We start from the raw sequence: 16,272 nt of genomic DNA, 5'->3' as shown, positions 1-16,272 counted from the left end.
TTGGAAGCAATTCATGGTTCTTTAGAGGCTACTTGGGAAAGGGATGTTAACACTTTGGCAATTTGAAAAATAATTTAAGGCATACTTGCAAAAGCATTCGACGAGGACGTCGAGTTCTTTTGGTGAAGGTGGTTTGTTAGCCCCTTAACTCGTTAGCAAAGATGGACACATAGATTGGCTCATTGCTCCTTTGATCTAGCTTATTAGGCATGTGCGCAAAGCGTGCTAAGCAACGACAGGATTTGTGACAACGTGCAAGGGTTGTCCAAGAACAAATCGAGCAGGAGGTCGACTTGACGGTGGCGAACATATACAAAGATTAGATGTGCGAAGTTTGAGCATTTAGCCCAGCAAGGCTTGCAAAAAAGTGAGCCATGTCATGCGGCGAGGTGCATACAGTGGTAGCACGAGGGATGGAGCAACAGAAAGGCTATTTTCGCCTAAGTTTGTGGTGCAGGACTTAGGCCATGCATTGGGCGTGCCAGGTAACATTGGGCGTGGTGCCAAAAGCAACCAGTTCGTAGAGCTAAGCCTGAGCGAAGCACAAGGGTGCGACTTGATGTTTGGCATGGTGTCAAAGCAACAAATGATGTGGGTAAACAGTTGGAACATGTGGCATGACAATTTGACGTAACTACCTTGCAACCGCTTATAACCGTCAAACCAACTTCTGTTGGGGATCGGTGGTCGACTTGAAGGGGGGTTGGATAGACGGCACCCCCAAATAATCACTTCCTACGTATTTGTTAGTGCGCAAGCGGAAATACAAATATTAATATGAATACGAAAGCTAAAGACAATGAAAGAGAACAAGCAAACCAATACATGTCGTTTAACGTGGTTCGGAGATTAGGGATCCTACTCCACGGCTGTTTGTAAGGTGGACGATCCCTATCCGTCGATGGATTAGCCCCCGGCAAACTCCGGCTATCTCAAGTCGCTCCTTGTGGTGGAGAAATCCCACCACAATACTCACAAGCACTTGAGAACTAGTAGACTACTAATTAGGGGTTACAAAAACTAATTTCGTCAACTATAACCAAGCTCTCACGCCTTGGTTATATAGGCCACGGGTTGAAAACCCCGCCTACCAGTCAACTGTCAAAACCATCAGTCGACTGTCCTCTGTGGAGATTCGACCGTTACATTCCAACGGTTATTTACTAGTCGACTGGTAAAAGTACTAGTCGACTGCTCTACACTGGCCGAGTGAACAGAAGCATTATGTTCGCTCCTAGTCGACTGCCCAGTCGACTACACCAGTCGACTAATGAAACCACTAGTCGACTGATATCTAAGTACACTTCACTCAGCACTCGGACCCTCACTCTTACGACTCATTTGACGTTTCTTTGCAGCCTTGACCTCTTGCCTTCAAGCTTACTTCCTTTGACTCTCGTCCCTCGGATGCATTTAAGCCCGCGGCTCGTCCCCAATGTTATCCTTTGCGTATGCCTCGAAGTCGCTTCCCTCAGCCCTTGTCCTCGCTGCCTTGTCCACGGTTCCTCGGATGCTCCATCATTCATCGGACCCGAAGCCATCAATCTGAGTCACATGTGTATCTTGCAATCATGCACAACTCAAATACACATATCAAATATAAGAGTGAACCTAACTTAAACCTTTTACCCAAACACCAAAACACATGGTCGCACGGACCATTGAGATTGCTCCAACAACTTCTACCTATGCATTATAAATAGGTCATGTTGGGCAATGACTAAGCAAAAAGGAATGTATGAGCAATCGGTTAAGAGTTGATTTTGTAACCCTTTATTGTGAATATAAAAGGTTGGGAGTTTTTCCTATACGTTTGCCGTTTTTACTTGTGGTTTAATTTATGCCTTTGTCTTGTGTATTCTCTTCTACTTTGGTAGTGTGTTCATAGGCTAAATTAAGTGTTGGATTTGATGATAGTGTAGGAAATTTCTAGGAAATTATCCATGTCATAACTAGTAATATTAGGAGGAAGGTAAATATTTGTGATGAAAGAGTTAAGATTAATAGGAAGACTTAATATGCGATAAAAATAATAATTATAAATTTATCCTTCTACTAATTTAATAGAACAAGTGAAAAGAAACGAAGAGTTAAGTTATCTATGCTTTAATTTCAATTTTTTTTATAAAAAAATGGGTTCTAAAACCGGAAAAATATTTTTAGAAAGATGTAATTTAAAATAAAAGAATTCTATAGCATATATATATATATATATATATATCAATCAACTATTTTCTGATTAAATTATGTGTTAAAATTGGAATAACATTATGCGAATTCTTAACAAAGGCAACAATTGAGTATAAAAAAAATATATAGATTAAGTATAGAAAATATTAGTAAATTTGACTATAATTTCGTATAAAAAAACTTAAAAACTAATTGCAATTAGAAAATTATATTTTACCATTCTTTAGAAACGTGATATATATATAACAAAACAACGGCATATCTATTTCTGACTGATATTAATTAATTAAAAAAATAAGGGACTTTTTCGTTAAGGAATTGGGTGTTCTACCCTCTATCTTTTTTTTGTTTTTTCTTAATTTTTTAATTTTATTTTAAAATTTTTTAATTCATACTTATATATTCATACTTATATATTTTTAGTTATTTTTAATTTTTTATTTTTAATTAATTATATTATTATTTTTTTATTCATACTTATATATTTTTAAATTTTTATTTAGTTTAATTTTATTTAGTTTTATTTTAAAAATTAATTTTATTTTTAATTTTTTTCATTCATACTTATATATTTTAAAAATTTTATTTAGTTTATATATTTTAAAATTTTTATTTAGTTTAAATTTTTAATCAATTTTATTTATTATTTTTCATTAATACTTATATATATTTTTAATTTTATTTAATTTTATTTAGTTTTATTTTTTAATTAATTTTGTTTATTATTTTTTCATTAATACTTATATTTTTTAAATTTTATTTAATTTTTATTTAGTTTTATTTTTAATTAATTTTATTTATTATTTTTTAAATTTTTTAATATTTATTTAGTTTTATTTCTTTAATCAATTTTGTTTATTATCTTTTTATCAAATTTTTTTATTTTATATAATTTTTAATTTTATTTAATTTTTATTTATTTTTATTTTTAATTAATTTTATTTATTATTTTTAAATTTTTTAATATTTATTTAGTTTTATTTCTCTAATCAATTTTGTTTATTATTTTTTTTATCAAATTTTTTAATTTTTTTTTAATTTTATATAATTTTTAAATTACTCCCTTCCTTTAAATTACATTCCTAATTTGACACTTAAATTACCCGCATCCAACTATTAACACATGTCATATTCTTCTCTCCCTTTAAATCATCCCTCCCTCCAACCATTGACATATAACACATGTCAGAATCTCTCACCCTCTTTAAATTATCCATCCTCCAACCATTGACACCTGTCAAAACACTTCCTCCATTTAAATTCGTCATTCTCCAACCATTGCCACATGTCAAAACACCCCCCCTCCCTTTAAATTACCCCTCTTCAATGCTTGACATATGTCAGAACCTCCTCTCCCTTTAAATTACCCCACTTCTAACCCTTGACACATGTCAAAATCTTTTATCCCTTTAAATGACCCCCTTCCAACCCTTGACACATGTCAAAATCTCTCATCACTTTAAATGACCCCCCTTTCAACCCTTGACATATGTTAAAATCTCTCATCCCTTTAAATTACCCCACTTCCAACTCTTGACACATGTTAGAACTTCTCACTTTATTTAAATTACCCATCATTCAATTCTTGACACATGTCAGAACCCCCCCTCCCTTTAAATTATCCATCCTTCAACTCTTGACACATGTCAGAACCTCCCCTCCCCTTAAATTACACACCCTTAAACTCTTGACACATGTCAGAACCTCCCCTCCCCTTAAATTACCCACTCTTCAACTCTTGACACATGTCAAAACCTCTCCCTTTAAATCCTCCTCTCACACTTCATTTTTAGTCACTCTTCATTCACACCTCCCTTCACTGCTATCTCCCTCTCAGCCTCTCCTTCTCTCTTCCTGAAAATATGGATGACTATTTGAGTTTATTTTCAGATAGTTGGTCAATTGAGAATGATGTTCCTAGTCAAGATATCTCTAACAACAGTCGCGATTATACAATCGAATTTACCACAGATCAGGTTAGTTATTATCATTGTTTTATGCATATTCATTATTTATTTTATAAGTAGAGAAATTATATTAAGATTGGTAATGTCATACTTATACATCTTTGTTATATTTTTTTATATAGATATTTAAAAGTAGAGAAGATATGATAAATTGGGTAAAGACAGTTGGTTTGAAGAATGATATTGTAGTGGTTATTAAAAATTCTGCTAATTTAAAAGGTGGCAAACTACCAAAGTGTCATCTTATGTGTGAAAGAGGTGGAAAGTATAAACCGCCACGGTATCTAGTTGATGGACAATCCTTAAAAAGAAATACTGGGACTAAAAAATGTGAATGCTCATTTGAGCTGCGAGGTATACCAATACCTCCAGATGGTGTGATGTGGGGTTTAAGGGTTGTTTGTGGTTTTCATAATCATCAATTAGCAGAATATATTGATGGACATGAGTACCCGAGTAGGTTAAAACCAAAACAAAAAGAATTTGTGCTTGACATGACCAACAACACCACATCTCGTGAAATTCTTAGTATTTTGAAGGAAAGAGACCCATCAAACACTACGGGGATCAAAAGCATTTATAATGCTATTTTCACAAATAAATCCGCTAAATGGGGTAGCCTAAATTCTATTCAGTATGTCTTGGACCAATTAATCAAGAAAGAATACCTCCATAAATACCGTACAAATCTAGACACCAACGAAATCACAGATATTATTTGGGTTCATCCAAAAAGTCTAGAGTTGTCTGTCAACTTTTCATCTGTGTTGATCATTGATGCCACATACAAGACCAATGAGTATCGGATACCACTATTGGAGGTTGTGGGTATCACATCCACAATGCGAACTTACTCACTTATGTTTGCATATCTTAAAGAAGTGGATGGTTAAATGGAATGTTATCTGTCAACTATTGAGTTGTAGTTCGCATTGTCAAATTATCTAAACTGTTGGTTGCTACTCGGAAAGCCTAGAGGTTCCACTGTACAAAAATTTTGTACAAAGGTCTGAACCTTTTCCTAGCTACCATGTGTTCTTTTAAATTAAATTTTGGATCGCCTACGGAACTTAACACGTTTGATCCAAAACTTAATCTATTTGTTCTTTTAGGTTTTGACTTGGATCTCCTGCGGAACTTAACACGTTCGACCCAAATCACTTTAAGTTATTAATTCCATTAAATATTAATTTCCATAATCGGTTCCCAGTACTGACGTGGCGAGGCACATGGCCTTCTTGGATATGGGAGCAACCACCACAGACTAGACAAAACTTTTTATAGAAAGCTAATATTTAATTTCCTAAAATAACTTTAGGTTAACCGAAAAGAACAATCAAATCACAAGGAAAAGAAAAAACAAAAGAACACAACATCGAAAAACATATTCGAAATTCTAGAATCGTAAGCCTCTTGTATTTGGTATTATTTCCAAAAATAACTAGTATGATGCGGAAAGAAAAATTACTAGTTATACCTTTTAGAAAGACCTCTTGATCTTCTACCGTATTCCTCTTCTAACCTCGGATGTTGTGTGGGCAACGATCTTCCGAGATGAGAAACCACCAACCACCTTCTTCTCCTCCTAGCTAGGTTCGGCCACAAAGAAGCTTTACGAAGGATGAAGAACAAAACACTAACCAAGCTCCAAGAGACGCAAGCTTTCTCTCATTCTTCTTCTCCAAGTAGTATCCGGCCGCCGCAAGAGCTCCAAGGGGAGAGAGAGGTTCGGCCACCACAAGAGGAAGAGAGGGAGAGGATGATGATGATGGCCGACCACACCAAGGAACAAAAGAGGGAGAGAAATAATAGAGGTTGTGTCTCATGAAGGCACCCTCACCCCTTCTTTTATATTCCTTGGCCTAAGCAAATTAGAAAATTTATTTACAATAAAATTTCCTCAATTCCCTTGACATGATTTAATTGAGAAAATTAAAATAAAATTTCCCCAATTAATCTCTAATGGCCGGCCACATCAAACAAATAAATTAGACAAGTTTTAATCAACAAATTAAAACTTCCTAATTTGTTTCCGGAAATTTTAAAATATAAAATTTCTCTTCAAAAATCTCTTCATGGTTGATAAAAGGAAATTTCTATAATTTTAATTCAACAACATGTGAATAATTTTTTAAAGAGAAAATAAAATATCTCACCAATTTACAAATAAGGAAAGAGATTTAATCTCTTTCTTTAATCTTTTGTAGATCTTTTACAAGAGAGATATTTTAATTTTAATTCTCTTTAATAAATTATATCTTCCACATAATAAAAATTAAAATTCCTTTTTAATTTAATTTGGCTGACCCCTCTAGCTTGGGTTTAAGCTAGGGCCGGCCACCCCAATTTATACCTAGGCCGGCCCTAGCTTAGTTCCCAAGCTAGCTTGGCCGACCCCCTATTGGTGGGTATAGAAGGTGGGTATAGGTGGGTATAGTACTCTATAAATAAGAGGCTACAATAGGGACCGAGAGGAGGAATTGGTTTTGGTCTCCCGATAAAATTAAGCATCCCGTGTTCGCCCCGAACACACAACTTAATTTTATCAATAATAATTCATTCCACTAGAGAATTATTATTGAACTACCACACCAATCCCAAATTATATTTTTGGGCTCCTTCTTATTATGAGTGTGTTAGTCTCCCTGTGTTTAAGATATCGAATGTTCACTAATTAAGTGAGTTACTGACAAATCATTTAATTAATATCTTAGTCCAAGAGTAGTACCACTCAATCTTATCATCATGTCGGACTAAGTCCACCTGCAGGGTTTAACATGACAATCCTTATGAGCTCCTCTTGAGGACATTATCAACCTAGTATCTCTAGGACACAGTTTCCTTCTATAATCAACAACACACACTATAAGTGATACCATTTCCCAACTTATCGGGTTTATTGATTCATCGAACTAAATCTCAACCATTGATAAATTAAAGAAATAAATATCAAATATATGTGCTTGTTATTATATTAGGATTAAGAGCACACACTTCCATAATAACTGAGGTCTTTGTTCCTTTATAAAGTCAGTATAAAAGAAACGACCTCAAATGGTCCTACTCAATACACTCTGAGTATACTAGTGTAATTATATAGTCAAGATAAACTAATACCTAATTACACTACGACCTTCTAATGGTTTGTTCCTTTCCATTTTGGTCATGAGCTACTGTTTATAATTTATAAGGTACTGATAACATTATCTTCTGCATGTGACACCACATACTATGTTATCTAAAATATAAATTAATTGAACAACTACAACTAAATATAGACAATTTGACCAAATGTGATTCTTTATTTATAATGAATGTTTACAAAGCTTAGGCTTTCAGTATACACTCCAACAACTCAAACGACCCATGATCACTCTCCAGTTCCACCCATCCGTGATACTTATATTGAGAAATTACTTGTGCCTCTGCAGCGTTATATTTCTTACACTGTTGATGTTCAACCTCATGATCATTGTGGATTCAGGGCAATAGCTGCACAAATTGAGTATGGTGAAGAAGGTTGGGTTCAAGTACGATTTGAGCTTATAGAAGAGATTCAACAAAATAAGGATCTATATAATCAACTTTATCCAGATCCAAATTTGGTAACCAATCTATTATTCTCATTGAATTATTTCGAGCAGTGGGCACCAGAAATATATTGGATGGACGCTATGCCTTTGAGAATTGTCATCTCATCAAGGTACAATCTTGTACTTCATACATTTGGTGAGAATATTGGGAGTTGTTTTACTCACTTGCCATTAAGAACTCCTCCAGTTCCAAACCAAGAGCGTTGAGAAATAGCTATTGCTCATATTGGCAATCACTTCGTACAAGTTTTCTTATATCCTCATTATCCTGTACCACCCATTCCAACTTAGTGGTGACAACATTCATCGTATGAAGCTAAAAGATGGGTCACTCGTTACATGATACACACTCATTTGTGGTACAAAATAATAGGTGCATCACCACCAAATGCATCGGGAGCAGAATTTGGAGGAAATATTGATTAAGATTTCTATTTTTATATGTTTTTATGTTTTTTTTGTATTATTACATATATTCTTCATTTGGAAAAAATATGTTTGTTTCTAAGTTATGAATGTGTTCATTATTAATTGGTAGTATTTTTTTAGTTTTAAATATAAACTAAAAATAAATAAAAGATTATAAACATATAAAAAAAATTATTGAAAAAAATAAAATTGATAAAAAATTGATAAAGAGATTGATTAAAAAATTAATAAAAAAAAAAAAAAATCAATTGAAAAAATATAAGAATTATGGAAAAAATAATAAATTAAATTAATTTAAAAATAAAAACTAAATAAAATTTATATAAAATTGAAAAATAAAGTATTGATAAAAAATAATAAATTAAATTAATTAAAAATTAAAAATAAATAAAATTTATATAAAATTTTAAAATAAAGTATTGATAAAAATAATAAATTAAATTAATTAAAAAATTAAATTAAATAAAATTTAAAATATAATTGTATGAGTGTTATTTTTAAATAAAATTACTTAAAAAATTAAAGCTAAATGAGAATTAAATGAAATAAAAAAGAAATAAAGAGGAGGTTACATGCATCTTTTGGCAGGGAGAGAGAGGGGAGATGAAGGGGACGTGTGTAGGGGAGGGGGGGGGGGTTAATTCAATCTTATCTATACAAATAATGCCCCAACCTCTTATATTGAAATGATTAAACTCACACTTAAATACTGGATCCCACCCTTACCCGGGGAGGGGGAAGCAGCTCTCATATCAAATTCTCACACGGCTTTTGAATGGTCGCGCGAACAAGTCGGTTTTGGCGTGAGCCGTACGCAACCATTGACCGAGTCTCCCTGCTCTGACAAATTAGAATCCGCCGCGTGTTAGGCGTCCAGAACCTTCTCGTAGGGGCAAGCGCTGGCTATATAATATCCACACGCAGTAGCCGTTCTAGGGTTTCTTGCGATCTGGATCTGGCCCTCAACCTGCTCTTCCTTGATCGGCAAATCGCAGATCATCTGGATTTTTTCCCCTCACATGTGTTCGAGTGTTTTTGTTTTTATGTAGAGATCTTGGTGAAGTCCCTTTTCACGATCCAAGCGGTTCTCTGCGGTGTGGTTCTTCGGTGCTTTGCGGATTAAAAGATGGTTATGGCTTCCGATCAGTTTCTTGCGGCTGTTCCACCGATTGGTTCGTTCTGTTCTTGCTGCCGAGGAAGCACTGCAGGCGCGGAAGCAGATCTGCGGCTCGAAGTTCGGATCGACGGGCGTTTTCGATGCACAAACTCCAGTTGCCAGGAAAATAGACGTTGTTTGCCTGAATGATTAAGTTCTTGCTCAGAACTTACCAGTTGTAAAGGAGTGGATGCCTCTTGGGGATCAGAACAAGACGGATGGGCTGGGTTCTTGATGATAGACTGGGAAGGTAATATGCATTTGAATATGTTGCATCGACCTTTGCCATGTTGGGTGCGCTCGCATGGCAGGTCACCCCTGCTTAATAAAATGTAATATTTTTTGGGTGCTGGCGGGGAGATCGCACGGGGCATTTGTTTTTATTCCCCGGGTTCTCCATCGTCTATGTGTGTGTCTGCCTCTACCTCTTTGAATTTCATTTTCCCTATCGTCCCATCTCGCTATCAGTTAAGTGTGGTTTCATGGCGATATCAGCAATATCCCGATTCAACCGCTGCATATTCAATTGTCCATCCTACGCATCCATTCCAAGTGGTGAAATCATGGGGTCCCCAGCAATTTGAACCATCTTTCTGAAATGATAAGGTACAATTCTTATAAAGACTCAGTAGCTCAGTTTGGTATTTGCTTAACATGATTAGTGGATTAATTCTTTAGTGATATGAGACAGACGTATCCATGTTAATTTCGTCACAATCTGACTGAAGAGGAGCAAGTTTTTTTTGATAAAAAGCAACGTGAGTGAAAGAAAAATAGAATTCTATGAATCTTTATTCATTTTAGGGTGCATTGGATAGAATGAAATGAAATGGTTCATTTACTGTAATTTATTAATTATTCCACTACATTCAAGTATATCACAATGTCAAGTTATCATTTCAAAACTAAATGTAGATAAATTATATGAGTGACTTGGACTGATTTGACCATCGATATTGGGTCAATCCTATCTAGTAAGACAATCTGGCTGGCTAATTCAATTGAGTGAGCTTGATGGTCAGTTCCTTGGACTCGACATGTTGGTTGGTTTGATCTGATGGATCAACCAAGCTTGGCATGCCAGAAAGACAAGTAACTCTGGCACATTGAACTTATCAAACTCAAGTAATATTGACAATGCATGATTAAAACAAAATAATGAATACAAATTGATTATACCTCTTAATTTCATTCCATTCCTTTAGTTTTATTCTAATTATATTTCATTCGATTATACTCTATTAAATTTACTCATTACTTGGGTACATACATTACAATTTTGGTTCATTATTTTGCAGATTGATTCATTTAAGAACTAAAGATTATCAAATTTGCATACTTTTTTTTTTTGAACGTACATATCACTGGTATTGATAGATGTGGTTCCTCTTTCGTAATCCACAGCGTGCGACTTAATCATTGTAAATAGTTTATCAAATACAGTAAATTGCAAAGTTTTTATGGTCACTAATAATTGATAGCAAATGGTACCTTACATCAAATTGTTATAACTAGCATGAAATGTTTAATATGGATCATTATCTTAAGAAGTAATTTTTCAAATGGCAATCAAGTTTTTGTTTCTTAAAAATAATTTTTTGTAGTTAATATCCCTCCATTACTGCCATATCATCATATACAGTTGGTAAAACTTAACCAAGGCTAAATATGTTGAAACAATTACATTTATGGGTTCAAATATATTCTCAAGTTCATGATTGATGTTGTGATTGCTTAAAATTTTACTGTCATATCTTCTGTTCACTTCTACAATTTTTCTGCGGGCTGTTGCTGTTTCCCATTTAATCTTATAGAACAGTTGTAAATTGGGGTCTGGTTGGGTGATGGGTTTGTTGGGAAAAATGTGTAAACATGATTGGGGTAATTGTGAATGTAAAATCATGTAGTAGAAAAGGCTCTTATGCTCTACTCGTTACATGGCTTACAACAGTCTTGAGAGTTCCTGACAACGGGGGTAAAGATTTTGCAGCTGAAGCTCTATAGAAGTTTGTCGATTGTATTCAATTTTAAACATGCTGCTGCCTAAGATTGTCTGTAGCTCTGTCAATTGCTGTCTAGTGCTGTCAATTGAACTCGGGGCGCATGTAAAATATCTGGAAAAGACTTGGAAGCATCTCGCCATGCATTTTGGTGGAATCAATTCTCGGTTCAAGATTCGGACTACTTTTGTAGAGATTTACATTTGAAAGTTTTTCTCATGTATATATCTCATTTTGGATGGATTTCTAGCTTTAACTATGGGTATATTTCCTTGTAGGCCTGGATTTGTTGGTACCTGAAGCTTAAAATTTCGTTGCTACATCTGACCGAAATTGAGATACATTCATGGAGCGAAAATTTGGGCGTATTATGACTTGTTTTGAGCACTCTTATTTGATGTCAAGTTCTGAAGACTCCTGTAAGAACAAATTTGAATTTGTAAGCCTTTTTTTTGGACTCAGTTCTTGATTCCTATTTTGCAGAAGTCAAATTCATCAAACGCTTACAAATTTAACTATTCAGTTCTTGATTCCTTTTTTGGTGATTGCAACTTTAACTATATCATTACCTGATGACTTCGACAACCATTTTAAATTGACTTAGACGTTTTTATTTTATTTGCTGTGAAAAATAGTTTTTTAATTGCTAATTTTTATTACAGCATCTGTGTCCTTGCCTAGTGATATATATATCTATTTCGTTTCGCCTTTCAGATGGTAACAGTTCTATGGAAATTGTTGTTTAAACTTTTTTAACCTTGCACATTAGTATCCGTGGCTCTGAATTTGAAGGTAGGAGTATACAGTGAATCTTTGTGTAAGGATATATATATCTTTTTGTGTAAGGATGATTGTTTTTCACATAACACACCATCGTTTTGCACTGGATCTTTAGCTCAAAATGGTAGAGCACTCGGTCATCCATTGTCCTGTGACTGGCTCGAGAGGTTGGTGGTTCAAATCCATCAAGATTCGTGTTCGTGGATCTATATATATATTTAAACATTTTATCATATTGAATTGAACTGGTTGAAAATGAAGAGAGGACCCGTAAGGATAAATGATTTGAGCACTTAGTCGAGCCATTGGAATGGCTAGTTAGTTGTAAGTTGTTCTTCAGGCATAAATGATTAACTATCCTAAATTCAATGCGGTTGTAAAAGCATATAGAACTAGTAAATAGTTACTCTATGTTACAAAATGTAAAAGCATATAGAACTAGTAAATACTTACTCTATGTTATAAAATTAATTATGATTAAATTATGCCCATTTAAAATGTAATGAATGTTCATAAAATTTACACGTTTATTTTAATTGTTGAAATATTATTTTATTTAAATAATCTTTCATAGAAACAAAATCAAAATTATTTAAAATCATTGTTGTAGAAACTACCAATTAGTTTTTACACATTATAAAAGTTAGTGACTAACTTTAATACGTTGTAAAAATTATATATTAAATTATAATGTTGGTTCATTTGAAATATAGTAAGTGTCAAGGAGTTTTCGTTATTTTATTTTACTTCTTAAAATGTTATTTTAACTAGAGTATCACTCAGAAAAATAAAATTCAAATATATAAAGTGATTATTGTAGAAGCTAGTGCTTCTATAACAGTTGAAGCTAGTTGCTAGTGTTAGATTGTAAAGACCCTAGATAAGGGGAACGGGTGAATAATATTCAGAGCCTTCAACGACTCTAATTCTATGATCGTTGAATGCTTTCGTTGGATAATCACTATAATCACAGAATCGTTATAAGAGTAAGTACGTAGGAATTTAGATTATATTGGCAATACAAAATTGTATACTTGAGCGGAGCTTATCGGAGCTGCTTTTCAGTATCTCGGAGACCTTTTCGAAGTAGTCAGAGTAGCGTGCGAGTATGAAAGTTGTAGTGAGTGTTGTGTTCAAATTGTTGGTCGAAGAGTGCTTTTATTGTCCTATCCGGGCACCTAGATCCTCTCCCGGACGCCTGGATTATGCTAACGTGACGACTCTCGTCGAAACTTTATCCCTGAAGTTTCTCAACGTCTAGGCGCCTGGATCCCCTTCGGGTGCTTGGACAGCTGACGTGGGTCGACCACTCCTCGTGCTCCAACTGACCTTCTGGATGAATTTTCATTGGTCCGGACGCTGGGAGCAACTCCCGGCATTCGGACCACCCGGGTACTAGGCCAAGCACCCGCCCAAGGTTCTTCCTCATCGAGCTTTACTTGGGTGCCCGGAGCAACTCCGGGCACCCAGACTCCGGGTGCCTGGAGCTCTTTCGGGTGCTCGAACCATTTTTTTACTTTTTATTTTCTGTAAAAAAGAGTTAGTCCAGGAAACAAAATATTTAACCAACAAAACAAAGTTATTACAATAAGACAACAGTGTTAATTAGATTCTGTGTCCGCGAGACCTAAATCTAGTCACGGTCTCAATTTAGATTTCTAAAATGGATCTAAATTGGACCTGCGCCTAACGTTCCCAAGTGTGACTCATCCTCACTGGATCACTCTTTACAGTGCTTACCTTACTTACCAATTGCAAACTTTCTTGAAGTTAGGTCCCTTGACTGACCAAGATTTCTTGCCAGATCTCAACCAATCTGGACTTCAGCTAGTTGTCAATCCAACTAGACTTCCTTCTGCCAGATCTCAACCAACCTGGACTTCAGTTAGTTGTCAACCTAACTGGACTTCGTTCTGTCAGATTTCAACCAATTTGGACTTCGTGCCAGCTATCAACATAGCTAGACTTCAGCTGGTGTTTCGATCCTCTAGACCCATCAAGTTAGTCAACCCTGCACACTGGGTAACAAGGTTAGATAAATATAAAATCTAACTTTAATCTATTTGTTATTTATTAAAACTTAGGTTTGATTATTGATGCTAATTGCACCAATAGCTAGTTTCTATACGGTCGAATGGTCAAATAATGTAAGATTATTTTGGATAGTTCATATTAAATGAGGTGTCCATTTGACTCTTTTGAATTTTTGTCCAAAAAAAAAGACACCACCAAATGTGCAAGCCAACGAGTTCAGCACACTTGAACTCGTGGCGATCTAGCGATTAACAAACTCATGTCAAGGAGGCCAATAAACTCGTGGCTAAGCAACCATGGTGAGCTAGTGAGTAGGATGTCAGCTCACAGTTTGATTCGTGGCAATAATCAATAATCTTATAATTAATGTTGAACTCGTGGCCCTTGTAACATTGTAGTAGTTAGCTAATGAACAACAGAACAATGCGATAAATTCACTAATGGACTACTGTTAGCCCCTTAACTCGTTGCCAAGGTTGGGTACAAGAATTGACTCGTTGCTCCATTAATCCAGCTTATTGGGCATGTGCGCAAGACATGCTAAGCAACGATAGAATTTGCGGCAACACGCAAGGGCTATACAAGAAAAAGTCTAGCAGGAGGTCAACTTGACGATGACGAATAAATGTGAAGATTGGACGTGCAGAGTTTGAGTATTTAGCCAAGCAAGGCTTACAGAAAAGGCTAGTCATGGCATGCGACGAGTGCATGCAATGCTGCACGAGGGATGGAGTAGCAGGAAGGATGTTTTTGTTGGGGCAATTTTCCTAGGTCAAGGTTGATCAGTTTGACTAAGCTTGAGTCAGGAGTTGAGTTTTGATATTTAGTTTGAGTATTTAGCCAAGCAAGGCTTACAGAAAAGGCTAGCCATGGCATGCGGCGAGTGCATGCAATGCTGCACGAGGGATGGAGTAGCAGGAAGGATGTTTTTGTTGGGGCAAGTTCCCTAGGTCAAGGTTGACCAGTTTGATTAAGCTTGAGTTAAGTCAAGCTTGAGTCAGGAGTTGAGTTTTGATGTTTGACAATATAAGGAGATTGCTGGAGCAATCGTCCGATTATGGAGATGGTCAAAGGGTTGACCAGGTTTATGAGAATACAAGTCAAGTAGGTCAAGGTTGACAGGAGACTTGACTGGGAAAGTCCTAACTGGATGTTAGGCATTTGAAAAGTCCTAGTGAAGAGCTAGGCAGGAGAAAGTCCTGGTGAAGAGCTAGGCAGTTGGAAAGTCCAAGTGTGATCTTGACAAAGGAGAAAGTCCTGGTGAGGAGCCAGACAACGAGAAAGTCCTAGTGAGGAGCTAGGCAGGAGGGTGAGGAACCAGGTAGTTGGAAAGTCCTAGTGAGGAGCTAGGCAGTTGGAAAGTCCAAGTGTGATCTTGGCAAAGGAAAAAGTCCTAGCGAGGAGCCAGACAATTGGAAAGTCCAAGCATGTGGTCTTGGCAAGGTAAGTCCTGGTATGACTTGGCAAGGAAGACCCGACAACTAGGATGAGACCGAAGGAAGCTCCTGAAGGCAAGACGTGAAGGATGAGGAGATATCCGAGGGATACAAGGCTGATGGAGGAGGTTAGAAGGCTTGTTCGAGATTGGTTGGGTGTGGCCAAATGCTAGGCATGGAGAACCAACATGTCACGGTTGACTGGGAGTTGGGTTGGAGACTTTGGACTTGAGATTGAGTCAAGTCTAGGCTGGTCAATCGATTGAACCAAGGTCCAATCGATCAGTTGATCGATTAGACTGTGCTGCGATTATGGGAAGGCCCAATCGATCGGCCGATCGAATGGGATGTGAAATCGCGAGCACAGAGACTTTCCCAATTGATCATGCGATCGATTGGGAGCTGCTAATCGATCGGTCGATCGATTGGGCAGCAGAATCTCTCACGCGTATGCGAGAGCACAGAAAGGCGCTGAATCGATTGGACGATTGATTCAGGCAGTCCCAATCGATCGGTCAATCAATTGTGAAGTGATCGTTGCGTAGGATGTAGGTGATGGACAGTTGGGATTGTGCGTAGCTAACGTGATAATCGATTGGGGTTGATTTTAATCGATTGCGAGCACAAGATATAGCCGTTGCGGAGCGTTTTCTCCGTAGATTTTTGCAATCTTCTTCCTGCGATTTT

At 36.0% G+C, this 16,272-nt stretch overlaps 1 long non-coding RNA gene across 1 annotated transcript; it reads left to right on the top strand.

Moving 5' to 3' along the window:
- The first annotated feature begins 9,061 nt into the window (after positions 1–9,061).
- LOC122040565 lies at positions 9,062–12,203 on the top strand. The gene is made up of 2 exons (XR_006128640.1): positions 9,062–9,585; positions 9,831–12,203. It is a non-coding gene; the product is annotated as an uncharacterized LOC122040565 (long non-coding RNA).
- The last annotated feature ends 4,069 nt before the right edge of the window (positions 12,204–16,272 follow it).

The sequence above is a fragment of the Zingiber officinale genome, chromosome 2A, assembly GCF_018446385.1.
Source record: "Zingiber officinale cultivar Zhangliang chromosome 2A, Zo_v1.1, whole genome shotgun sequence".
Classification (NCBI taxonomy): Eukaryota; Viridiplantae; Streptophyta; class Magnoliopsida; order Zingiberales; family Zingiberaceae; genus Zingiber; species Zingiber officinale.
This window is presented reverse-complemented; position numbering and strand designations above follow the sequence as displayed.